We start from the raw sequence: 27,017 nt of genomic DNA, 5'->3' as shown, positions 1-27,017 counted from the left end.
TCATGGGCATGATCTGATGGGACCTGTGTGTGTGTGTGTGTGTGTGTGTGTGTGTGTGTGTGTGTGTGTGTGTGAATTACCATGCATACAGAAACCACTCACCCTTCACACACACACACACACACACACACACACACACAGACACACACTCACACAGCTCCCAAAGGGGGGATTTTTGGGAGTGTCCTTGCTTGTCATTGATGGTGTGCCCTGCGATGTTGGGCTCAGACACAGGAGGGGATGTTATGTGTGCTGAGAGGGTCATCTTACTTCACAGCTGCCAGAGCAGAGCACGACAGATCCCCCGTCCCTAGCATCTCCCCTCGGCTCAACCAATCACAGCCAAGGACTCTGTGATGTAGCGCCCCTCTCACTTGAGGGATTCCGAAGGAACTGCGACGTGACGAAGGTCCGCTTAAACAGCCCAGTCTCTCCCTTCTCTCTCTTTCTCCACCTCCTCCCTCTCACTCTCGCCCTCTCTCTCTCTCTCAGCCCAGCGCTCGGTGTATCCACTGTCGTTTCTAACGGGGGATAATACAGCGCCACCCGTACTGCTCCCTCAACTCTGGCCACAAAATAAAGGCGGCAGACGGTGACAGCATCAGCATTAGCAGCAGGAGGCTCCTCTCTGCTCTCCTCCTCCTCTCCTCTTGTCTGAGACTCCTCCTCTCTCTCTCTCTCTCTCTCTCCCAGAGACTCCCTCGTTCCCTCCAGATGAGATCTTCTCCACATCCGGACGGACAGATCGGGAGCTGACAGCATGCTGTGCCAGGTAAAATGAGACATTCCCTCTCTGGGGTACCGCAAAAGTTATGGGCATGAGTAGCTTGGAGGTGGGGGAGGGGCTGTGTTTGTTTGGGTGAGTGTGATTGCTATCTGATTGATATTGAGAAGAGGAGTGGAGGGAGAGGGGCAGGGGAAGTCTACTCTCTGACAACTCCCACCCTTTTGCCGTGGCACCATTTTTGGCACCCATTTCTGTGTGGCTGCGCCCCAGCGGGCGAGGTGTTGCCGTGGTTATTAGGAGATGGCAGTGTGTACAGGTTGAGATGAGGTGATATAAGCAGAGAGGTGAGTAGCTGGAGGCACGGCTCTGGTTGGGAAACAGGGACCACTGTGTTGATGTCTGGGTGGATGGATGGAGGGATGAGGTGGAGGGAAGGGGGCGGAAGACGAGCAGCTGCTTTCATCCTGGAGAAGCTAATCTCTCTCACCATCAGATGAAATGGCCCGGCTGTGGCTCCGTCTTTTCCTCCTCCATCCGTCACGTGATGGGTTTATCTTTGGCATGACTTGCTTAGGGAGGAACGGAGCACACTATTGATTCGGAAAAGAGCTATAATGACATTTGGAACAGGGAGCCAGGCGTTGATCTCAATCCTTTAACCCCTTAGTTGTGCTGCTTCCTGTTTCTGCACAGGTGTGTGGGATGAACCTAATATACATTCAGTATCTTCTTTGCACAGCAGTCTATGGCTGTTGATAAGATCGAAAAGCCGTTGCGAGCCCTCAAGCTGCAAACGTCTGTCATTGTCATGATTGTTGGAAACCCCCAATAGGTTAGCTTCTTATCACCACTCTCAGGTGGCGTCAGGTCCACTAACATGGGGCATTTGCAACAGTGAACACAGGTACTGTGATATCCCCATGTACTGAGCCCAGTGTGAAACATGTCAAGCATATCCCTAGTTATTGTACTGTTCCTCTCTCTCTCTGACAAACAAGGCATGGGCACAGGTCGCCTGTTTCCCCGCCCGCCCATTATTACCTCGTATCTCAGGTGGTGTGGATAAGCCCGTTGCTATGAGAGTCCACCCGAGAGAGACTACCGAGCGGGTTTGCTCAGCTGTAGCCCTGGGCTCATGCAACTGAGACTCTCAGCCCTAGCCTCCCTCGGTCGCTGTGAATATATTAGCCGGGAGGTGCCCATGTCAAACTGTTGCCAGGTGATAGCAGCGAGAAGGGAAGCAACTCTCCCTCCTGCCCTCCCTCCCTCCCGCCACCTCTCCCAAATCACAATTACCTCCCCAGCTCATTTCCCCAGACAGCAACTTGTTGTTTACATACTGTCTGGGAGAGCTTTGCAGACGCTTCGTTTCATAACCACTAACTGAATCAGATGTGATAGGGGAAGTTGGGGCTGGTCTCTAGCTGGTGGATGCCATGTACACTGTGTTATTGTGATGACTTATTGAAACACAACAGGCAGAGAATACTTCTGTCATTCACCGGTCATATGGGAATACAGGAAACACCGTTGGGTTAGATCTGTGTGACATGGTTTTTCCATCCGTTTACATTTATATTTCAGTCATTTAGCAGACACTCTTATCCAGAGCGACTTACAGGAGCAATTATGGTTAAGTGCCTTGCCCAAGGGCACATTGACAGATTTGTCCACCTAGTCTGCTCTGGGATTTGAACCAGCATCCTTTTGGTTACAGGCCCAACGCTTTGCTACCTGCCGCCACAATAAGGCCAATTAGGCCAATAATCCAATAAGGCCTCGAGAAACCCAAACAAGACAATGTTCGTGAGAGCAACAACCACCCAACCAGAGAGGGAGGGGCAGATGTTGACCTTAAATAATTCAAGCATCCCCTCTATCGCCAGAGGTAGCATCATGTTTAATCATCCTCGTTAAATAGCCAATAATGAGGAGAACTAGGAGGCTGCTGCCCCGAGCCTGATGTGCAAACAGCCCTAGCCTTTTGATTCAGCCCTGGTTATTTTGGGTTTGCCTTTTCAAAACCCAAGGCTTCTGGGTCAGAAAGGGCAGCTGGCAGGATGACTTGGTGTTTGCTCAGAGCTCTTTATTTTAAAAAACTGCGTTAATGAGAGCCGGGAATTGAGGAGGAGAAGGGGGAAGAGGAGGTGAGAGGGAGGAGGGGGAGGGCGCTGTTGTCGGAGCAAAACAGGCGGTTAAAAATAGTCTCTGTTATGATCCGACATTGTGCGGCCGCTTGGCAGCAGGTCGCTCTGAAAGGAAGTGCACCGATCAATGACATGCTCATGAAGTGACCTGTGTCTCGCCGTTGGCCAATGATGAATGCTTCCAATATCAGGACCTGACGTCCCTCTCACCTTTCACTGTCTGCAGTTGATTCGGTTGTTCATGTCAAAGGCAAAAGCAACTTCACAGTAGCCTCAGATGGCTAGATGGTACAGATACAGGACCGGCTCCAGGCATAAGCGACATGAGCAGTAAGTCATGGCAAAATGTGTCGAATTGCATGAAATTACAGTAGCTTTAAAATTAAAAACTGTTCTCTCCACCCCATGGCAAAATGTGTAGAATTGCAGAAGTTCACTTTAAAACATATATTTTTCTCTCAGCTGTCAAGAGGTGGGGCCACTGTACAGCCGGCCCTGTACAGATATGAGGGTGTCTGAGTGTGCCTGTCTGAGAGGTGGAATGGGCTGTTATTTTCATCTAAAGAAGCTTTTATAGCCACCTATAAAAAGCAATGCATTTTAGATTCCTTGAGTGTGAAGAATCACAGAGCACCTTTTAACATCCAAACCAATGACAAAGACAGAGGATCACAGAGCAGGTTGAAGTTGGCTAATCATTCTGCATGGACCAGATACATCGCGAGGGCAAGAGGTCCCCAGGGATGTGTAGTGTAGCCGGATAAATCATGTTGTGTTCAGGCAGCAAGTCGTCCCAAGATCAGATTCACAGTGGAGGAGAGTGGAAGAATAGTGATGACATACCTAGTGCAACCGTGTGTATATGTGGAACAGAATTCTATACTGTCCAAATGTTGTTTTTTACCTGGTCCAGATAGGGACGACTATTGGAAACATGCCTTTGATATGTTTTATCATCTTATTTCCAAGGCATGAATTCAGTTGCATTTCTCACACCTCTAATTCAAACAGACAACGGGGCTCAGAGAGGGCGGTGTGATAGCCCCTGGACAGATCAAAGAGAACGCTCCTGTCTGTGGTTTTCTCTGCTCTTGTTTAGCTCCTGGGCCAGCTATGCTCCCTGATCTTTCCCCTCTGAGATCCTTTAAACAGGGCTTCAATCAACAACCAATCAATGTAATCTCACTGCTAGCACCTGTAACCTTGCCATAGGGCCAACTCTCATGAAATACACTACGTGACCAAAAGTATGTGGACTCGTCAAACATCTAGTTCCAAAGTGAAGGGCTTTAATATAGAGTTGGTCCCCCCTTTGCTGCTATAACAGCCTCCACTCTTCTGGGAAGGCACGGGGGCATTGTCATGCTGAAACAGGAAAGGGCCTTCCTCAAACTGTTCCCACAAAGTTGGAAGCACAGAATTGTCTAAAAGTTAATATTTCCCTTCACAGAAACTAACCATGAAACACTGTCTCACCATTATTCCTCCTCCACCAAACTTTACTGTTGAAACTCTGCATTGGGGCAGATAGCGTTCTCCTGGCATCTGCCCAGGTTAGTCTGTCAGACTGCCAGATGGTGAAGCGTGATTTATCACTCCAGAGAACGCGAGTCCAACAGCGGCACGCTTTACACCAGTCCAGCCGACACTTGGCATTGCGCATGGTGATCGTAGGCTTGTGTGCCGCTGCTCGGCCATGGAAAACCCATTTCATGAATCTCCCGACGAACAGTTCTTGTGCTGACATTCTAGAGGTAGTTTTGAACTCGGCAGTGATTGTTGCAACCGAGGACAGACGATTTCTATGCACTATGAGCTTCAGCACTCGGCGATTCCGTTCTGTGAGCTTGTGTGGTCTACCACTTCTTGGCTGAGCCGTTGTTCCTCCTAGACGTTTCCACTTCACAATAACAGCACTTACAGTTGACCAGGGCAGCTCTAGAAGAGCAGAAATTTGACGAACTGACTTGTTGGAAAGGTGGCATCCTATGAAGGTGCCACGTTGAAAGTCACTGAGCTCTTCAGTTAGGCCATTCTACTGCCAATGTTTGTCCATGGAGATTGCATGGCAGTGTGCTCGATTTTATACACCTGTCAGCAATGGGGGTGGCTGAAATAGCCAAATCCACTAATTTGAAGGGGTGTTCACATTATTTTGTGTGTATATAGTTTATAGCTAAGCATTGAATACCAGTACATTTGTATCAGTAATGTATTTGGCTACCACCACCACTAGAACATTGCTGTTTAAACGAGTTTGTTGTAGAGGAGAGAGTGAACATAGTACATAGTGAACAATGAGATATTGCCTGCATGTTGAGGGTTGGTTTCATGCAAGGAGGGATTGGTGGAGGGAGGAGCTCTCATTTGACTAGCTGTGTTACCATGGTGCTACATTTAGTACAGTATGCCCACAGTCAACCAACTCCTCATTCAAACAACTGGCTCACTGGTGAGCATGAAACTGAAATGGTTTGTTGCACTTTGAAACACTATTTGTTCTCATTGAATTCTAGCCTATCGATCTTCTCTATTTTGTTAGTGATGGCTTATTTCTGGCTTTGCTAGGCTTGGTCCTGTGGTATTACTCTGTTATAAGGCCTGATAGTCTAATTAGTCTGGTTTAAGGCTAAATCCTGATACAAGGCTCAGTATTTAACAAGGTCTACGGGACTCAGGGCTCCTTGATCTGTGTTAGACCTGGGGAGATAAGGCAGAGATTACATGATCATTGTGGCCTTTACTATAATACAGACCCAGGGCACACCACACTCAACATTTCCTGACAATGCAATCGCTGGCACTGCTGATGCATAGAGAACGGGTGGATGAGAGGCATGGACATCTTTGTTTTGTGGTTTTGCTCCAGTTCTGTTCTTTACTCAGACCCTGAATGTACTGCATGTACAAAGGATATTGTGAGGAGTTTGAAAGTGACTCACTCACACTGAACTCAAGTGGGTGAAGGTCAAGATCCTTCCCTTCATGTGGAAGTTCTTCAGGCCATTGTCATTGGTGCAATAGCAAAACATAAAAACAAACAGCTCTTTTTAACGAGGCTCAATCTGTTTAGCCTACAAATGTTGTTGTGCAACGTTTCTATTCATATTTACAGAGTGCGCTGTGCTGAAAACAATTGCAGTTCCATTGCAGTTAGTCCTGTGGACCCAATGACTGTAGACAGGCTGGAAACAGTGTGTTTAATGAGGCCTGTAGAAGTGCACCGTCTATATTGGAGATGTCTGTTTCCTATTTGAGCCACAACAATGGAATGAGGAAGCGCATGAAGTGACAATTCAAAACAATTGAATGGATTCACAGTAGTCAAAACTAATGAACAACAACATTTCATCATCCTGCATGCAATCTTTTTTTTTATTGAGGGGGAATCCAAACTAACTGGCAAATGAGATACAGTTGAAGTCGGACGTTTTACCTACACCTTAGCCAAATACATTTAAACTCAGTTTTTCAAAATCCCTAACATTTAATCAGAGTAGAAATTCCCTGTCTTAGGCCAGTTAGGATCACCACTTTATTTTAAGAATGTGAAATGTCAGAATAATAGTAGAGAGAATTATTTATTTCAGCTTTTATTTCTTTCATCACATTCCCAGTGTGTCAGATGTTTACATACACTCAATTAGTATTTGGTAGCATTGCCTTTAAATTGTTTAACTTGGGTCAATTGTTTTAGGTAGCCTTCCACAAGCTTCCCACAATAAGTTGGGTGAATTTTGGCCCATTCCTCCTGACAGAGCTGGTGTAACTGAGTCAGGTTTGTAGGCCTACTGTTTCACACACACTTTTTCAGTTCTGCCCACACATTTTCTATAGGATTGAGGTCAGGGCTTTGTGATGGCCAATCCAATACCTTGACTTTGTTGTCCTTAAGCCATTTTACAACAACTTTGGATGTGTGCTTGGGGTCATTGTCCATTTGGAAGACCCATTTGCGACCAAGCTTTAACTTCCTGACTGATGTCTTGAGATGTTGCTTCAATATAACCACATAATTTTCCTCCCTCATGTTGCCATCTATTTTGTGAAGTGCACCAGTCCCTCCTGCAGCAAAGCACCCCCACAACGTGATGCTGCCACCCCCACAATGTGATACTGCCACCCGCGTGCTTCACGGTTGTGATGGTGTTCTTTGGCTTGCAAGCCACCCCCTTTTTCCTCCAAACACAACGATGGTCATTATGGCCAAACAATTATATTTTTGTTTCATCAGACCAGAGGACATTCCTCCAAAAAGTCGATATAGGACTTGTTTAACTGTGGATATAGATGCTTTTGTACATGTTTCCTCCAGTCCCTTCACAAGGTCCTTTGCTGTTGATCTGGGATTGATTTGCACTTTTTGCACCAAAGTTCGTTCGTCTCTAGGAGACAGAATGCGTCTCCTTCCTGAGCGGTATGGCGGCTGCGTGGTCCCATGGTGTTTATCATTGCGTACTATTGTTTGTACAGATGAACGTGGTACCTTCAGGCATTTGGAAATTGCTCCCAAGGATGAACCAGACTTGTGGAGGTGTACAATTATTTTTCTGAGGTCTTGGCTGATTTCTTTTGATTTTCCCATGATGTCAAGCAAATAGGCCCTGAGTTTGAAGGTAGGTCTTGAAATACATCCACAGGTACACCTCAAATTGACTCAAATTATGTCAATTAGCCTATCAGAAGCTTCTAAAGCCATGACATCATTTTCTAGAAGTCAACTTAGTGTATGTGAACTTCTGACCCACTGGAATTGTGATACAGTGAAGGATAAGTGAAATAATCTGTCTGTAAACAATTGTTGGAAAATTACTAATGTTATGCAACAAGTAGATGTCCTAACCGACTTACCAAAACTATAGTTTGTTAACAAGAAATTTGTGGAGATTTAAGAGTTTTTTAAGAGTTTTAATGACACCAACCTAAGTGTATGTAAACTTCCGACTTCAACTGTAAGTATGGATCGATAGCATAGTAGTATCGATAGCATAGTAGTTGCTATCTAGAATCCATAGATTAACCCTTTTTGGTTGCAGGTAGAACCTTTTTGGGTTCCATGTAGAACCCTTTCCACAGAGGGTTCTACATGGAACCCAAAAGGATTTCTACCTGGAACCAGAAAGGGTTCTCCTATGAGGACAGCCCGAAGAACATTTTTGGAACCCTTTTTTTCTAAGAGTGTAAGCTAGAGGAGAAATTCCTTTTTTATCAAGCCATTCAGCCGGACATTTGAACTTCCGACACGTCTTCACCTGTTCAAGCAGCCTTTAGTTTATGGCCACATCAAAGATAAGTATTGTCATTTATAAGGGATGTGAGGGGTATAAACAGGGGAGAAGTAGAACACGGTGGGCCAAAAAATTAATAATAATTGTCAGCCAACAAACTTACTGTACTACCCCCTCAAAGCTGTAATTTCAAAATCCCTTTTAAGAGGATATTGCTTTTCGCTTTCTACAATTTTTTAATATCCAGATTTTTACTGAGCCAAGTGAAACGCATCTAATACCCAGCTGCATTTTGCTGTTGCTGCCCTGAAGGTGGTGCGGAGACAAGTTATTAGAGTTTAATAGCATCTGTATGGACAAAACTTCTCAGAGAGACCAGCCCTGGAGGAGAAAAGCTCAACGCCAGGCTTCTGAGCATGTTAATAATTACAAAGCCGAGCCACAGAGGTGGGTTGGAGGACATTTTGACTGTTTTATGAACGCAATAAGGAACGGGAGCAGCATTCAAAGGAATGCTATTTACCGCCCCTCTTCTCCCCTCTGCCACTCTCCTAAAATGCTCACACTCAGCCACTCCGTGGCATCCCAAGATGCATCTGTGGTCAGCATGCAATGAGTTGATAAAAAAAAAGCTAATACAACAGAGGATGCTGTTTCATTTCACTATGTCTAGTATCTGTAATGACTGTCTGAGTTGTACAATGGTTTTTGGCTAACCATGGTTTGGACAGTCTCTTCAGAGCGATAAGACTTGTTTCGGTGGGCACTGTGGTGGTGAGTCATATTGTGACCCTCATTCATCAGAGCCATGACCACAGAGAAAAACCCCTTTCACTGCTTTATTAAGGTTAACAATAAAAAGAGGATCAGGAAATTGGCTCATGCCGCTATATTACATTTAGGGTGAAAAGACATGACAGCTAGACTGAATAGCTTCTTAATACAGTATCTATTTGGACAAAGCAGCCTAGTCTGAGTACAGAAGATCCACGTTGCGGGTTATTGAAGAGCTGCTTTATGTTGTTATATTGCATTTGACTATAATAGCGCGTTCAGTTACTCATCTCCCGTCCCTCTGTTGAAATCCCTCAAATAGGGCCAGCATGACAGCTTCGAAATGAGAGAAACTACTTCCAAGAGATTGGCCTCTGAGCTATTGCACAGCAACAACAACAGCAAGTGCCTCTGGTGCCCTTGGAAGACGCATGAGTCATAAAGGACAGGACAGACAGTAATGTACAAGACACAGCGCCACCACCAAGACGTACACGCAATTACAGTCAATGTCTTACTGCTGCATCCATGTCAGAAAACATCCTTCGTTGAGTTTGTGTGGCCATACTAACCTGATTAGCCTAGTAGAAACGAATGACATCCGTACATGTGGGTATGGACGGTCTTTTTTAGTGTACAGATCATAACATCCCGTACCCCTAACATTATAAACAGTGTATTTAATGTCTGGCTCTTGACCTCCCTCCGCCCTGATGTGACTCGGTAGGAGGAGATTTGGTTGGATGAATCCCACACTAGCCAATGACATTCCTCTATTGTTTTACTACCAAGGTCATTGTTGATCCTTGTTGATCATTTACTAAGGATGAATGAAATGTGATATCCTGCTGTTAATGAATCTACAAATACACTCAGTGTGGCCATAATGTGTAGTAAACAGTGAAATCTGGTATGTGGATGCTAGTGACCCTCCCTTCCGAAGAGCAAGGCAGTAGTAAACATTATAGCTGCTAGACCAATGGCAGTCCCAGCCCGACTTGTATTAGAATGGAACCCCCTTTCTGGTCACGGCTCGACTAGACCCTGATTGAGGAGGGATGCCGAGTGATAAGAAAAGATATACCTTTCCCACACCTGTTTCACCCCCCCCCCCCCCCCCCCTCTTTGGAATGAATAGCCAGTGTCGAGCTCCGGTGATTCTCCATTACTGCCCGGTGGCTTTCATGGCCGCCTGACGAGATTAGCCTCTGATACAAACATCCTTGTTTGTCACCATGGCAACCAAGTCTCCCGCCTGCCGTGGGTTGTCTTGCCGTCTCTTCCTCCCTCACCCCTCCCTCTTCCTCCCCTGTGAGCACTGTAGATGAACACAAGCAGTTCCTGTTACAAGCCACAACGTGCTCCATCTAGTTATCTCCCTAATCTGTAAAATGAGCCTCTCCTCCCTCTTCCAGTCCATTGTCTTTCAGGGTGCTGCGTTTACATTACACCCCCAGTCATGGCTCTTCAATTTTTCTCTCTTGCGGCTGAAAGATGAAATTGCCCGCGAGCTAAGCGCGTGTCAATTGCTATAATAATAACATAGCAAAATAAGCCCATAGCTCTGCCTCTGCTGCTCTCAGAATGAAAATGTAAAAAAGTTAAAAATAGCGACAACTAGCTTAGTTTCATATTTTGTTTGATTGGTCTCCCCTCCCTCCATCAATGGAACAGTCTGACGGATTTGGGGATCCCCTGAAGGACAATACAAATGAGTAGGCATGCTTAAGGAACGGCACATCCCACTGGGCACACACCGGTTGAATCAACGTTGTTTTCACATCATTTCAATGAAATAATGTGGAACCAACGTGGAATAGACGTTGAATTGACGTCTGTGTCCAGTGGGATGTATCTTCACGAGAGAGAGAGAGAGAGCCAGGCTTCTCCAGAGCCAGACAGAGAGGAGGCCTCCCCAAAACATGTCCACCCAGTCAGACAGAAAACAACACTTATTACAACACTTATTACCACTCGCCCCATTGGGGATAATAGCCATGCATCTGGTTAAATTGGCTAAACTGTAGTACTAGCTCTGTGTCTAGTCTGAAGTCTGGAGTGTAGTAACAGATAATATTCCTCTCTATTAAACCTTGGGACTTTTGTATTGCACAGCTTGAAGCATAAGATGTAACATTTTCTATTGAATAAATGTAGAGAATGTAGAACATTTGCATATTTGGCCATTTTTATCACATTTGGCAGCATTAATAGCGGCCATTTTCTCCTCTCTTCAGTGGGTGGTGGCTGGAGAGTCCATATTGTTGCTGGTGGGGAAATCTCAGAGCATACATTTGCCGTTCCTTATCTCCTAAATTAACTCATTACCTTGACATCCTGCCTTCCATCCCCTGCAGAGATTGGCCTTGAATTTCTAATGAAACATGGCTGTCCCCTCCCATATGTACGGTGATAGATATCTTGCCACTGCTCTCGCCATTGATTTTGACTTCACTCTACAGTCAGATGAATACTCTTGAGGAGAAAGAAAATGAAGGAAGATAAGATCTGGGGCAAAAATATAACTCCCTCCTACAGTATATAGACTTCCTGTGGCCATGTCCCCTCTGAACTGAAGGTATATCAAACCCCGAGCAAGGCTCTGCTAGCCGTCGCTCTGCCTCCTACAACACCACCAAAGCAATCTCAACAAATAGCTGTTTGCTCAGCGCACAGAGGACCCCACTCAGGGGGTTTGTCGTCATTGTTCCACCACTACAAAAGTGAGGCAGCCGTCGATAACAAACAGTTGTGGGCGTAAATTGGGTGTGCAATTTCCCCCTGGCTTGCGGTTTGATTGATTGTAATGGGCAGTGAGATGAGAATGGGAGTGTGTGTCCAGGCCAGGAGGTGGGAAGGCTTTTAGATAGATCTCAGCTGGGTCTCGTCTGACCTTGTCCATCTGCTAGGTCTCCCCAGCATGGGGCCAACACCTAGCAACACCTAGCAACACCTAGCACAACCAATAGCAAATTACTGCTGCAAGATGGACTATATGGATGGGCAACAACTGTCTTCTGGGGCGTGGAGCATGCGTAACACATATTTCCTTCTTCTGTTGATAACCTATACTCTTCCCATTTGCTACTGGGAACCAAGAACCTTAGGTGCCAAACCATTCTATTCACGCCAATTACTTATTTTCCTGGCGGTTTATTTTAATTGCGTACTATATGCAAATTGGTGCAGGATGACATAGATCTCACCTGAGACATGGTGGATGATAGCAGAGATATGATAACGGCAGATTTCCTCCTGTTTTTATCTCAGGAACATACTCGGTCACTAAGAAACATTGATTATGCATGCGTTGTGCATTGTACAACAAACTTTGAGGCTGCTGGCATTAATGACAATTATGCTAATGTGGGAAACAATCAAGGTATTTCACCCCAGTCCAGATGCATGTGGAACATGCAGCATTGTTACAGATGTTGCTCAGTAAATGATTTATCAGCTTCCTTCCATGGAGTGTAAATGGGTTAAACTAATCAACCTTGCACACACCACTGCAGCAGTGCTTTCAAAAGGTGTATGCTAAAACTAGCTAATACTATGCTAATACAGTAATACATTGAATTATTCAAAGGGCTTTGTTAACTCCAACAAGTGAACCTTAGGTCCTTTTTTCAGCTTCTGTCAGCCTTCCTTTATATGGTCTTTGTAAGATAAAAAAAATATCCACCTGTTAATATTATCTTTGCGGAAATCAGATTCATACGGTACCTTACTATTTTATGACAAGATATTTGAGTTGAACCCTTTCATAATTAATTTAGCGTTCAATGCAGAAAGAGCATTCCGAGCATTTGATGTTATTTGAAAGAGCATTTATTCCAGTCGCTTGCTGACTAATTCCGTTTGACCATGATTATTCTGTTCAGAACAGCCCAGGGTATGACGACATGTCATCTTGTAACTGTACATCAAACATAGTGAACATAAATGATGAAACTGTATTTGACATGAGTTTTATGATTTGGAGATGTGATGTGCACATTTGGACTCACGGGTGTTTGGCTTGCTTGTATGACATTAAAGCAGTACTTATTATAATGCAGTATTTATTATAATCCTCAACGTCTCATCTTTCAAAATATATACATTGAGTCCTCTTAATTTACAGCATTTCCCTCACTCGGACAACAAAAAGTGTGCAAAAGTTGCCTGATTTGCGGGAGGTGTGGTTCACCTTCAGAACATCTGTCAGTCAAAACCCATTCAGAGCTCTGAATCGCAGAGCCAGAACTCTGACATTATGTTCGAATTTAGGAACTTATTCGTTCCTAAATATTCAATTTTCAACCTGTATACGGGTATGAGTGTAAAGGGCTACCGCACTAGAATAGATGTATTTACTCACGTGGTACTCACAAAAGAACAGCAGACAAATAAAAAACACCAGATATTCTTGAAAATGAAAGAGCAGGAACTTGTCCGCCTGCCAGCAGTAGCCACTAAACACCATGGGTCCTAGCTACATAGAGGGTTTTTAAAACTGTTTCTATTTAGTGGCCGGCAGGAGGCAAGGACTGCCTCAATGTCAGAGTTCTCACCAACCGTGCTTAGTCCCTCCGGCCCTCAGGGGCCCCACTCACATATTCCAAGAATCTTCCATTAATAACCTGGCAACCCAGCCTCCCCGTGCGGCACCCCAACCCTGCTAAGAACCCCCAGAGGGCAGTGGGGTACAACCAAGCACAGACAGTCACGACCCTCCAGACGGTGACTAAACACGGCTGTGTTTGTGCAGCATTCACAGACCTGTACAGCATGCAGATAAAACAAGGAAGGTCCGTGGATCTGCACCAGTCACTCCAGCTTTGTGAATTCATAAAGGCATCCAGGCCATTAACACACATGGGTTCATTGCTAGAAGGTGTATGTGAATGACTGTAATGGATTAGAGGCTCTTAAAGACGTGAGGTTCATTTGCACATTAGTATTCCCACCCATATAGGCTGGAGTCGTTCACTCTTTCGGATAACAGAGTGGTTAATTTGCCTTTTCAGATGATGGAGAGATGGCTGCAGTGAGGTTCACTGCCTCTAGATACATACTGCTGCAACCTGAAATGTGACGGTCCCTTTTGATGAATCAGTGGCCACCAACAGACTGACTCTCGTGACATCTGCATCTGTTCATATATAAATATTCAATTATGCCATTATTGGAACATGGATAAAGGAGATTGGAACTGAGCTCAAATGTTGTGGGAGGCAGGAGCTATTTTGGGAGAAAGATGGAAGAGTGGAGTGTGTATGCTACATTTGAGTGGCGCTGAATGGCGTTTCTGTGAGCTACAATGAAGCCGTACTAACCCTGAATTAGCACCCCATTTCACCAGCCATCTGCAACTCACGCGGGGCACCAAGACCTTACACCTGTGGCGATGCCTCTGCCAAGCTTCTACACCCTCATGAAAAAATACTACTGAATTACTACTCATCACTACTTCACAAGAGCTACACAAAACCTGCTAGTTTTGCTACTTGATTACTATTGTGATGTCTAGTACACCAGTCATAATTTTTGTAGTAATGAGTGATACATTGGTACGTTTCACTACTGGTGAACACTACATATTTACAATTCAAATCACAAGATTTGACACCAGTGGCTTGCGAAATTATTCCCCCCCTTGGCATTTTTCCTATTTTGTTGCCTTACAACCTGGAATTAAATAGATTTTTTAAGGGTTTGTATCATTTGATTTACACAACATGCCTAACACACATTTTGTGTGTGTGTAACAAACAAGAAATAAGACCAAAAAAACAGAAAACTTGAGCGTGCATAACTATTCACCCCCCCCCCAAAATCAATACTTTGCAAAACCACCTTTTGCAGCAATTACAGCTGCAAGTCTCTTGGGTTATGTCTCTATAAGCTTGGCACATCAAGCAACTTGGATATTTGCCCATTCTTCAAGGCAAAACTGCTCCAGTTCCTTCAAGTTGGATGGGTTCCGCTGGTGTACAGAACTCTTTAAGTCATACCACAGATTCTCAATTGGATTGAGGTCTGGGCTTTGACTAGGCCATTCTAAGACATTTAAATGTTTGTCCCTTAAACCACGCAAGTGTTGCTTTAGCAGTATGCTTAGGGTCATTGTCCTGCTGGAAAGTGAATCTCTGAATTTCCCTGTATTTAGCGCCATCCATCATTCCTTCAATTCTGACCAGTCCCTGCCGATGAAAAACATCCCCACCACATGATGCTGCCACCACCATGCTTCACTGTGGTGATGGTGTTCTCGGGGGGATGAGAGGTGTTGAGTTTGTGCCAGACATAACGTTTTCCTTGATGGCCAAAAAGCACAATTTAGTCTCATCTGACCAGAGTATCTTCTTCCATATGTTTGGGGAGCCTCCCACATGCCTTTTGGTGAACACCAAATGTGTTTGCTTCTTTTTTTTCTTTAAGCAATGGCTTTTTTCTGGACAGTCTTCCGTAAAGCCCAGCTCTGTGGAGTGTACGGTTTAAAGCGGTCCTATGGACAGATACTCAAATCTCCGCTGTGGAGCTTTGCAGCTCCTTCGGGGTTATCTTTGGTCTCTTTATTGTCTCTCTGATTAATTCCCTCCTTGCCTGGTCTGTGAGTATTGGTTGGCAGCTCTCCCTTGGCAGGTTTGTTGTGGTGCCATATTCTTTCAATTTCTGAATAATGGATTTAATAGTGCTCCGTGGGATGTTCAAAGTTTCTGATATTTTTTTAACCCAACCCTGATAATTTTTGGAGAGCTCCTTGGTCTTCATGGTGCCGCTTGCTTGGTGGTGTTGCAGACTCTGGGGCCTTTCAGAACAGGTGTATATATACTGAGATCATGTGACAGATTATGTGACACTTAGATTGCACACAGGTGGACATTATTTAACTAATTATGTGACTTCTGAAGGTAACTGGTTGCACCAGATCTTATTTAGGGGCTTCATAGCAAAAGGGGTGAATAGATATGCACACACCACTTTTACATTTTCTATTCTTTAGAATTTTTGGGACTATTTTTTGTATGTCCATTACATGAAATCCAAATAAAATCAATTTAAATTACAGGTTGTAATGCAGCAAAATAGGGAAAACGCCAAGGGGGTGAATACTTTTGCAAGGCACTTGACTACTGTGTAACTACTGAGATTTTTGGAATCTACAACTTAAAACCTACACGTTCACTACGGAATTACTACGTAATTGTCACACCCTGACCATAGTTTGCTTTGTATGTTTCTATGTTTGTTTGGTCAGGGTGTGATCTGAGTGGGCATTCTATGTTGTGTGTCTAGTTTGTCTGTTTCTATGTTTGGCCTGATATGGTTCTCAATCAGAGGCAGGTGTTAGTCATTGTCTTTGATTGGGAACCATATTTAGGTAGCCTGTTTGGTTTTGGGTTTTGTGGGTGATTGTTCCTGTCTCTGTGTTTGTTTGCACCAGATAGGGCTGTTTCGGTTTTTCACGTTACGTTTATTGTTTTTGTAATTGTTCGTTATCATCTTGATTAAAGATGTATAAAGATAACCACGCTGCGTTTTGGTCCGCCTCTCCTTCCCAGGAAGAATCCCGTGCCTACACATTACTGCTGTATGTCTACTTAATACCTGTTGAATTACTACTGCCATTTGTGTGTGTAGTGTTGTCACTACTGATCACGACTGAATAGCTCCTGATTCTTTTTATTTTCCTACAAACCCTTCTGAATTGTTATTTAAACAGACACATTTGCTACTGTTTACCTACTCAGAATCACTATTGGCATCTTCTTGTTTCACCATTGTGTCACTACTAGACTAGTACTTCAAGTTAGTTCCTCAAGTTCCTAGCTGTAGTTACGTCATCAAACAATAAATAATAAGCTTGTACTAACGGAACTGCATTTTCTGAACGTGTTAAATTAATTACTTATCAAATTACATATCTACATATTGTTTATGCCTTTGAAGCTGTGTCTTCATTCAGCATTGACTTAGCTATCTTCAGATCCTCTTTTTTGTTGCAGCCATATTTCTCCACCATGAAACCTTTTAGAAAATAAAGACAAGCACAACAGGCAACCAACTACAAGCCATTATCAATCATCTGCTAACAGAGGTCCAATAAGACAACACAGAAAAACATTTGATAAACAATGTCAGTCTTACCAACAATGGCCTCCAGTCTTCTTATGTCAAGGGCCTCCTTGGTGGCAGGTCAAAATAGGTAAGTGGAATGTGTATGTTTATCAATATGAACATACTGCATATTTCCATTCAATCACACATACAGTACTTATTAGCTAGCATGACAAAAACAGAGGCTACATAGCTACATTTCTCTCTCATCGTCACTCAATGCATAGGTTTACCTCCACTGTATTCACATCCTACCATACCCTTGTCTGTACATTATGCCTTGAATCTATTCTTCCTTGCCTAGAAACCTGCTCATTTTACTCTATGTTCCGAACATACTAGACGACCAGTTCTTATAGCCTTTAGCCGTAACCTTATCCTACTCCTCCTCTGTTCCTCTGGTGATGTAGAGGTTAATCCAGGTCCTGCAGTGCCTAGCTCCACTCCCATTCCCCAGGCGCTCTCATTTTTTGACGTCTGTAACTGTAAAAGCATTGGTTTCATGCATGTTAACATTAGAAGCCTCCTCCCTAAGTTTGTTTTATTCACTGCTTCATCACACTCTGCCGTCCCGGATGTCCTAGCCGTGTCTGAATCCTGACTTAGGAAGACCACCAAAAACCCTGAAATTTCCATCCCTTACTATAACATTTTCCGACAACATAGAACTGCCAAAGGTGGCAGAGTTGCAATCTACTGCAGAGATAGCCTGCAGAGTTCTGTCTTAGTATCCAGGTCTGTGCCCAAACAATTTGAGCTTCTACTTTTAAAAATACACCTTTCCAGAAACAAGTCTCCAACCGTTGCCGCTTGCTTAGGACCACCTTCTGCCCCCAGCTGTGCTCTGGACACCATATGTGAATTGATTGCCCCCCCATCTATCTTTAGAGCTTGTGCTGTTGGGTGACCTAAACTGGGATATGCTTAACACCCCGGCCATCCAATCTAACCTTGATGCCCTCAATCTCACACAAATGATCAAGGAACCTACCAGGTACAACCCCAAATCCGTAAACACGGGCACCCTCTTAGATATCATCCTGACCAACCTGCCCTCCAAATACACCTCTGCTGTCTTCAACCAGGATCTCAGCGATCACTGCCTCATTGCCTGCATCCGTAATGGGTCTGCGGTCAAACGACCACCCCTCATCACTGTCAAACGCTCCCTTAAACACTGGATTCAGCAAGCAGGCATTTTTAAGCAACCTGGCCTGGGTATCCTGGAAGGATATTGACCTCATTCTGTCAGTAGATGATGCCTGCTTATTCTTTAAAAGTGCTTTCCTCACCATATTAAATAAGCATGCCACATTCAAAAAAAATTGAACCAGGAACAGATATAGCCCTTGGTTCACTCCAGACCTGACTGCCCTTGACCAGCACAAAAACATCCTGTGGCGTACTGCATTAGCATTGAACAGCCCCCGCGATATGCAACTTTTCGGGGAAGTTAGGAACCAATATACACATGCAGTTAGGAAAGCAAAGGCTAGCTTCATCAAACAGACATGTTCATCCTGTAGCACAAACTCCCAAAAATTCTGGGGCACTGTAAGTCCATGGAGAATAAGAGCACCTCCTCCCAGCTGCCCACTGCACTGAGGCTATGAAACACTGTCACCACCGATAAATCCACAACAAGCTTTCCACCTGGCTACTCCTACCCTGTTCAACAGCTCTGCACCCCCCACAGCAACTTGCCCAAGCCTCCCCATTTCTCCTTCACCCAAATCCTAATAGCTGATGTTCTGAAAGAGCTGCAAAATCTGGACCCCTACAAATCAGCAGGGCTAGACAATCTGCACCCTCTCTTTCTAAAATGATCTGATTAAATTGTTGCAACCTCTATTACTAGCCTGTTCAACCTCTCTTTGTATCGTCTGAGATCCCCAAAGATTGGAAAGCTGCCGCGGTCATCCCCCTCTTCAAAGGAGGACACACTCTAGACCCAAACGGCCACATACCTATATCTATCCTAACCTGTCTTTCTAAGGTCTTCGAAAGCCAAGTTAACGAACAGATCACCGACCATCTCGAATCCCACGCTCAAGGTCCTAAACGATTTCATAACTGCCATCGATAAGAGACCATACTGAGCAGCTGTATTCATCAACCTGGCCAAGGCTTTTGACTTTTGTCAATCACCACATTCTTATCGGCAGACTCAACCGCCTTTGTTCTCAAATGACTGCCTCGCCTGGTTCACCAACTACTTCTCTGACAGAGTTCAGTGTGTCAAATCGGAGGGCCTGTTGTCCGGACCTCTGGCAGTCTCTATGGGGGTGCCACAGGGTTCAATTCTCGGGCCGACTCTTTTCTCTGTATACATCAATGAGGTCGCTCTTGCTGCTGGTGATTCTCTGATCCACCTCTACGCAGATGACTACTTCTGGCCTTTCTTTGGACACAGTGTTAACTTCTTGATTCTACTTGAGACGCATATGTCTCAACTAGGCACCTGGAAATGCAAATGCGCTACGCTAAATGCTAAATGTACTCGTTAAAACTCAAACCTTGATCAAAATTCACAAGCAGGGTATTGAATTAAAGCTACACTCGTTGTGAACCTAGCCAACAAGTAAGATTTTTAAAATGCTTTTCGGCGAAAGCATGAGAAGCTATTATGCATGCAACACCTCAAAATGCCTGAATGCGACGTAAACAAAGACTTTGCTTATCCGGCGCTGCACAAAACGCAGAAATAAAATATAAAACATTCATTACCTTTGACAAGCTTCTTTTTTGGCACTCCTATATGCCCCATAAACATCACTATTGGGTCTTTTTTTCGTTTAAATCGGTCCATATATACCCAAAATAGCTTTCTATGGAAGCTGTGTCATTCAGAAAAAAACATTGTTTTTAAACGCTGCGTCATTTTTTAAAATTAAAAAAGTCGACGATAAACTTTCACAAAACACTTCGAAATCCTTTTGTAATCCAACTTTAGGTATTAGTAAACGTTTATAATCTATCAAAATGATTACAGGGCGATGTATATTCAATAGCTCCTCATCTGCAAATCAATGGCTGCCAATGTCCACATTGAAAAGATCCTGGTGGAGACCGGAAGAAACGGAATCCAGATAGTTGGATTTTCCAACAAAAAATTCAATTGAAAATGACGATAATGGCGACATCGTGTGGAATTTGTATGAATTGCATGCAGGTCGATATTAAATTTTGTCCCCTTTTAACAACTCATGAAAGTGACTTATGGAAATTATTTTTAGCTTTCAGAGAGCAGTTTTTCTTGCGTTTTTCAATGAAACACACGATCTGTTATAGTCACAGCCGTGATTTAACCAGTTTTAGAAACTTCAGAGTGTTTTCTATCCACACATACTAATCATATGCATATACTATATTCCTGGCATGAGTAGCAGGACGCTGAAAAGTTGCGCGATTTTTAACAGAATGTTCGAAAAAGGAAGGGGTAGACTTAAGAGGCAAACCTCCAGACGAGCTTCAATGCCATACAATTCTCCTTCCGTGGCCTCCAACTGCTCTTAAATGCAATTCAAACTAAATGCATGCTCTTCAACCGATCGCTGCCCACACCTGCCCGCCTGTCCAGCATCACTACTCTGGACAGTTCTGACAAAGCATCCTTCACTCATGCTGCCAAACATACCCTCATAAAACTATCCTACCGACCCTTGACTTCGGCAATGTCATGTACAAAATAGCCTCCATCACTCTACTCAGCAAATTGGATGCAGTCTATCACAGTGCCATCCGTTTTGTCACCAAAGCCCCATATACTACCCACCACTGCGACCTGTATGCTCTCGTTGGCTGGCCCTCGCTACATATTCATCGTCAAACCCACTGGCTCATGGTTATCTATAAGTCTTTGCTAGGTAAAGCCTAACCTTATCTCAGATCACTGGTCACCATAGCAGCACCCACCCGTAGCACGCGCTCCAGCAGGTATATTTCACTGGTCAACCCCAAAGCCAATTCCTCTTTTGGACACTTTTCTTTCCATTTCTCTGCTGCCAATGACTGGAACAATCTGCAAAAATCACTGAAGCTGGAGACTCATATCTCACTCACTAACTTTAAGCATCAGCTGTCAGAGCAGCTCACAGATCACTGCACCTGTACATAGCCCATCTGTAAATAGCCCATCCAACTACCTCATCCCCATACTGTTATTTATTTATTTATCTTGTTCAATTGAACCCCAGTATCTCTACTTGCACACTCATCTTTTGCACATTATCACTCCAGTGTTTAATTGCTATATTGTAATCGTTTCGCCACTATGGCCTATTTATTGCCTTATCTCCCTTATCGTACCTCATTTGCACATACTGTATATAGACCTTTTCTATTGTATTATTGACTGTACTTTTGTTTATTCCATGTGTAACTCTGTGTTGTTGTTTGTGTCGCACTGCTTTGCTTTATCTTGGCCAGGTCACAGTTGTAAATTAGAACTTGTTCTCAAATAGCCTACCTGGTTAAATAAAGGTGAAATAAAAAAATAAAATAAAATGTCAATGTGGCTAGCAAACAGCTCGGCTAAACACGAGCGTTTTTGATAGCAGTCTTTTTAATGTGGTAAAACAGTTCTATAAAAAGCTAAACAACGACATGAAGGTATTCCTAAAACATAAAGGAAAGTTCAAACTTATAGATGGTGCCAGAATAAAGGCTATGAAAGAGGATGACAAAGGATGGAAGGTGATTGCATTGTCAAAAACAGTAGCTAGCTGACAACAACCAACTACTTCCTATTTTGTCTTCTTCTGTGGTCATGAAAAGCCGGTGTAGTCTGGCTTCAGTGTTGAGTAGTACAAGTCTCAACCTGATTATTACTGGAAACTACTGTTTTTTTACTGAACACTACAAAACTTTTCTTGTGTATCTTGAGTTGTGCATAAGATACATCTTCACGACACAATCCCTACAAGTCTCTACATAATCACTACTGCACGAATAGGTTTTGTTAAGGAATTCAGTAGTATTTTTTCATGGGGGCATTAAGGCGCCCTGTAACTGTCAGTTTGTCCTTAGTAAGCTGGTGTTTGGTCTTGTCTCGGGGCAATGTCATTGAGTCAACATATTTATATATTTTTTGAGGGCGGTGGGGGGGAATGATTTGTGAAATGCGGAATCACCTGTGGATGAAATGGTGTAAAATCCTCATGAATAATTCACCATTGACTGGTCAAACAGGAAGGAAACTTTGATGGGACGTTCAGATTTGATCATATGTTATCCTCAAGCTAACGGTGTTGTTGAACTGTATTTGGACATGCTAAACTCAGAGCTTACTGTTGTGATGTATGTGGTATTGGCAATGGAGGTTAGCAAAGTGGTTTGCTTTGTTCCCAGAATTGGACAGAAAAATCCCCTTCTCTCCTGTCATCCACTGGTGCAAAGTGGTGGCTCTTGATTGACCCCTGCCTGCGCGGGGTGTCGGAACAGTAAACACACTCAACAGCCAACTCCATCTCATGCCACAGATCACAATACACTGAGTGGCTCTCTGTTTACTATTCATCCACTTGCTATCACTTCCTTGTTTGCCTCTATTTCTCCCCCCTCTCTCTCTGTCTCTCTCCCTCCTTATCTCCATCTCTTTCGCTCTATATATCTTTTTCACACTCTCAATAGATGCAGCTCTTCACTAGACACACAGCCATAGATAACATTTACCATTCATTAAGCTTGCGGGACATTCACAAAATGAATGTGTGTGTGCGTGGTAGTACATTGTCCTGTCTCTGTTATCTCCATTCATTTCCTGTCCATTATAGTTGCCCCTGGATGCAAAAGTATTGTTTCCGCCCGGCGCCTGGTGTTGGTCTGCATCAGCAAACATCCTTTGACGTTGATTTGACAAATTGTTTGTGTTCCAGATGCACTGAGTCCTTTGGCCCCAGGGTACCGTTTGCAGAACAGCGATTTTACCTTTGGCTTGATCAATGACTTTACTTGGCTTCTATCAAAGGAATCAGACCAGGATGTATTTTCATAGGACATCTAACTACCGGAAATCTCCATCAGGGGGTCAGTTCAATCACTGAGCCTTGTGAATCACACTAATGCTCCCTTAAATCCCTCCGATTTACTCCACATTATTTAACCAAATTTCAGCCCAGTTTGTCAGGTAACGTTATTTGAAGTTGTGCTTGGGGGCTCTTTTAAAGCCAGTGAACTAGTGGTTTAAACACTGAGTCAATGCCAATGTGTCTCCAAAGTCTCATGGATTTCTCACATGTGCAGCTAAACGAGCAGAACGACAGATTTTTACCTTGTCAGCTTGGGGATTTGATCTTACGACCTTTCGGTTACAAGTCCAATGCTCTAACCACAAGGCTACCTGCTGCCCCATTCATAACTACATTTGACTTACATTAGACAGAGAACAGTGAAATCCCATGTCATCTTGTTATCTCTCTATAAAAGGCCATAAAAAGTATTGCGTATTTATTTACTCTTTTTTATTAACTTTTTACCATTAAATGTTGAGGAGGAATGATTGGTTAGGTGTGTTAGCTAGTACAGGGTTGATGGTTGAAGCTGAGTCTGTATTGGGCCTTTCATGTCAGCCAGTCACACCTCTAGTTCCAAGGTGCTCTCCAAATGTTTCCCCAGATTCCACTTGGGGCCCTGGACCCAGTCCCTGTTCTGCTCAGCTAGCCTGGACACAAGCCCTATCAGGGTCTCATGTGTTAGTTTCACACCACACCAGCACCTCTTCCTCCCTCTCTGCCTGGCTGACAGGCACGTCCTCCACAGGGCAGAACGCCTCCGCGGGGAGGTGACACCGAGGTGTGTGGACTTAATGATGGGGCTGACGTTAACAGAACAGTGCCAACCACATGACTCCTCCAGTGCATCATCTGTTCTCCCTCACACCTCAGCCCCCACACAGTCACAAACCTACAGTATATATGTGGATGTGTGACTGTGAGACACATGTGCCTTTGACATGTCTGACTAGCATCATCATTGACAGGTATTAAATACCATATTATTATGGTTGTCCATGGAATGTTTGGCTGACAGAATACTGAACTCTGATCTTGTCTGAATTCTGCAAGTTAAGGATGTGCTGTGCTCTCTGATTATTAAGCATTGTGGGTTAAACACACACACAGAAGGGCAATTTGCTGAGTTCACCAGCTTGCAGTATAGCAGATTTCAGCAGCAGTCTAGTGGACAGCTCCTCACAGCAACAAGCTAAAAGTGAGGTCTCAGAGACCACTTTCTATGCAATGGCCTGTACCTAACATAGCACTGCTATACCATACAGTTATTCTGTTCAGAACAATTGTATACACCATTTTAAGAGTGCTTCCTTACTTGTCCTGCTATTTTCCAAATACAGTGGGGACATTTTGTTACTCATTAACTTATGAAATGAGGTGAATGGAAAGATGCAGCCGTCCCTGTCCTGTTTGTCCCGAGGCGGCTTCCGTATGTCCCGCCATCAGTCAGGAAGTCAGTGTGTCAGATGTTTTATTCAAGACAGCTGGGTGTATTTTTGGCACCTGGCTGGTCCATCTGACCCACATCAAACAGCCCAGACACCTGTTCTACAAAGACACTGGGCTGTTTATCTGCCCCTCCCCCTCAGTCTGATCAGATCAAAGAATAGGGAAACTTTCAACCAGGGGAACATTGGCTGAGATCCAAAGTTTATTTCAAAGCATGATATCTCTTTGTTGGTCATTTGCGTTGATCAAATCACTCGTTTTGCCTTCCCTTTGGGACCAAAATATGTATCTGTCTGTTTAGCCGCCGTTGTCTGTGCTTCCATTGTCCTTGCCAATGGCAGCATTCAACTCAACTGCCACAGAACTGACAGGTCCATCTAGACAAACGTCAAAAGATACATCAGGCCTCATCTCTCTGGCTATCTGTCTTTAGTGTCGGTGACACGAAGTGGAGAAGCAGTAAACTAATGGGCAGTGAAAATCTTAAGACCTCTCAGTTGATAATGGCCCTCTCTTTCTACAGTTGAGTCCGTGGGGACGATTCCACACACTTGGTGTTTTTTAGATCTGCACATCTTTTTTTTAATGTCCACTGTTCAAAGCAAATTGCGCTTTGAGATTTCACTTGACTTAATGGGATGTGGCTGTGAATGGCTGTTTCTCCGCGCCATTCAAAGTCGAACGTTCCTTTTTAAATCAAGTGGTTGATGTGCGGAGACTGGGAGCTCATCAGGACGCCTTCTGTCCTGTTGCATCCTTTTGATCACAGTGGCAACAACAGAGAAAATCATCTGTCTCATGGTAGTCAGATCATGTTGTGACCTAGAAACAAATGAACACTGTAGCATAAAAACACTTTATGCACATCATTATGCTGACAAATAACCTTAATGTGGTATACATACTGTGAGTAATGCCTCGTCTTTGGGGACTTAACCTCAGAGGAGAATCATTGCTGCACAAAGGCAGTTGGCCCAATATTCCAAAGATGCAAGATACTCTTACCCAGAATATTATGATAGAAATGTCACAATGTCCATGTGAGAGAGGGGCTGGGTAAATGTGAGAGCCATGTCAGAGTTTGAAGTACAGCATGTCCCCCCAGAGCAGGGTGCTCCTCTTCGTCTCATTTCCTCCCTGACTTTAGGGGACAGCATGGCAGCAAGGAGAGGAGGGAGAGCAGGGTGTGTATATTTACAGGCTTACAATGTCATGGGTAAAGGACTGTCACAAAACTAGACATGCTCAAGTCTGTTCAATACAGTCTGCCACCGTACATCTCAAAAATACCACCAACTAGATAGGTGATAAGTTAGCTTGGCGTATGACAATTTAGTCAAGCATGTGTGTGCATGTGTTCTCACATGTGCACGTGTGTGTGTGTGTACCCATGTCAAGCATATTAGTTTCGAGTGAACCTTTGAGTTAGATAAGCCTGTGGAAAGGGTAAACCCTCAATGTAGATTAACACCACTTGTTCTTGCTACCGAGGATAATTTGTGAGTTTTAATAAAACCAAGCCTTTTCCTCCTTTTGAAGATAATTCAACCTCCAAATCAGAACTCCTTGAAAGAAGCAGACTGTCCAGCAAATCACTCTCTGTTCCCTATAAAGAATTGTGGAAGTATACAAATATACATTTGCATAACAAGCCCATGTAACGATCGTCGTTGGTGGAATTAGATCAAGATGCAGCGTGGGGTAGGTTAATCATATTCTTTAATGATAACCAGAAAAACAAGAAAGTGAGAACCAACGAAACGTACAGCTTGTGGGGCTCAACATCAACAATACAAGGACAAGATCCCACAACATAGGTGGGAAAAAAGGCTACTTAAGTATGATTCCCAATCAGAGACAACGATAGACAGCTGCCTCTGATTGGGAACCACACTCGGCCAAACACAAAGACATACAAAACATAGAATGCCCACCCAAATCACACCCTGACCAAACCAAATAGAGACATAAAAAGGCTCTCTAAGGTCAGGTCGTGATGCTCCCCCCCAAAGGTGCGGACTCCGGCCGCAAAACCTGAACCTATAGGGGAGGGTCCGGGTGGGCATCTATCCTCGGTGGCGGCTCCGGTGCGGGACGCAGACCCCGCTCCACCTCTGGCTCCCCCCACTTTGGTGGCGCCTCTGGTGCGGGGACCCTTGTCGCCGACCCCGGACTGGTGACCCTCTCTGCAGGTCCCTCTCTGCAGACCATGTCCACGGTCGTGCAAAGGCACAAGCGAAACCCTATCTTCCTAATAATGTGCTGTAAAATGACTTCCTCCCTTAGTGTCTGCAGTAGCTGCTACGGTTAAGCCATCTGGCTTTACAGGTATTTTAAGGGTGCATTGAGCATTTAATGTGAAATCAGAGCAGTTTAATGGCATTCGGCACCTTTAGCCTCGTCAGTTTGAATGCATGGCATAAACGTAATTCATCCATCTACGGTAATGGAATTCTACTAGTGTTGTATTAGTCACCCCCCTACCAGCCCTATTCACCCCCATACTTCTATATAATGGACTGTGGCTTTATTTTATGTGGCTCCTCAGCTACAGCCATGTTAATGACTATCCCTC

At 44.1% G+C, this 27,017-nt stretch overlaps 1 protein-coding gene across 4 annotated transcripts in view; it reads left to right on the top strand.

Annotated features, from left to right (window-relative positions):
• The first annotated feature begins 543 nt into the window (after positions 1-543).
• LOC139378529 (synaptotagmin-1-like) overlaps positions 544-27,017 on the top strand; it is a 200,693-nt gene continuing 174,219 nt past the window's right edge. For all 4 annotated transcript variants that reach the window (XM_071120785.1, XM_071120783.1, XM_071120784.1 and 1 more), the window contains exon 1: positions 544-772. The gene's annotated coding sequence lies outside the window, so the exon portion shown is untranslated. The remainder of the gene's footprint in view (positions 773-27,017) is intronic.

This window comes from Oncorhynchus clarkii, chromosome 21, assembly GCF_045791955.1.
Source record: "Oncorhynchus clarkii lewisi isolate Uvic-CL-2024 chromosome 21, UVic_Ocla_1.0, whole genome shotgun sequence".
In the NCBI taxonomy this organism is placed as follows: domain Eukaryota; kingdom Metazoa; phylum Chordata; class Actinopteri; order Salmoniformes; family Salmonidae; genus Oncorhynchus; species Oncorhynchus clarkii.
The sequence above is the reverse complement of the archived record's forward strand: the minus strand, read 5'-3'. Positions and strand labels throughout refer to the sequence as shown.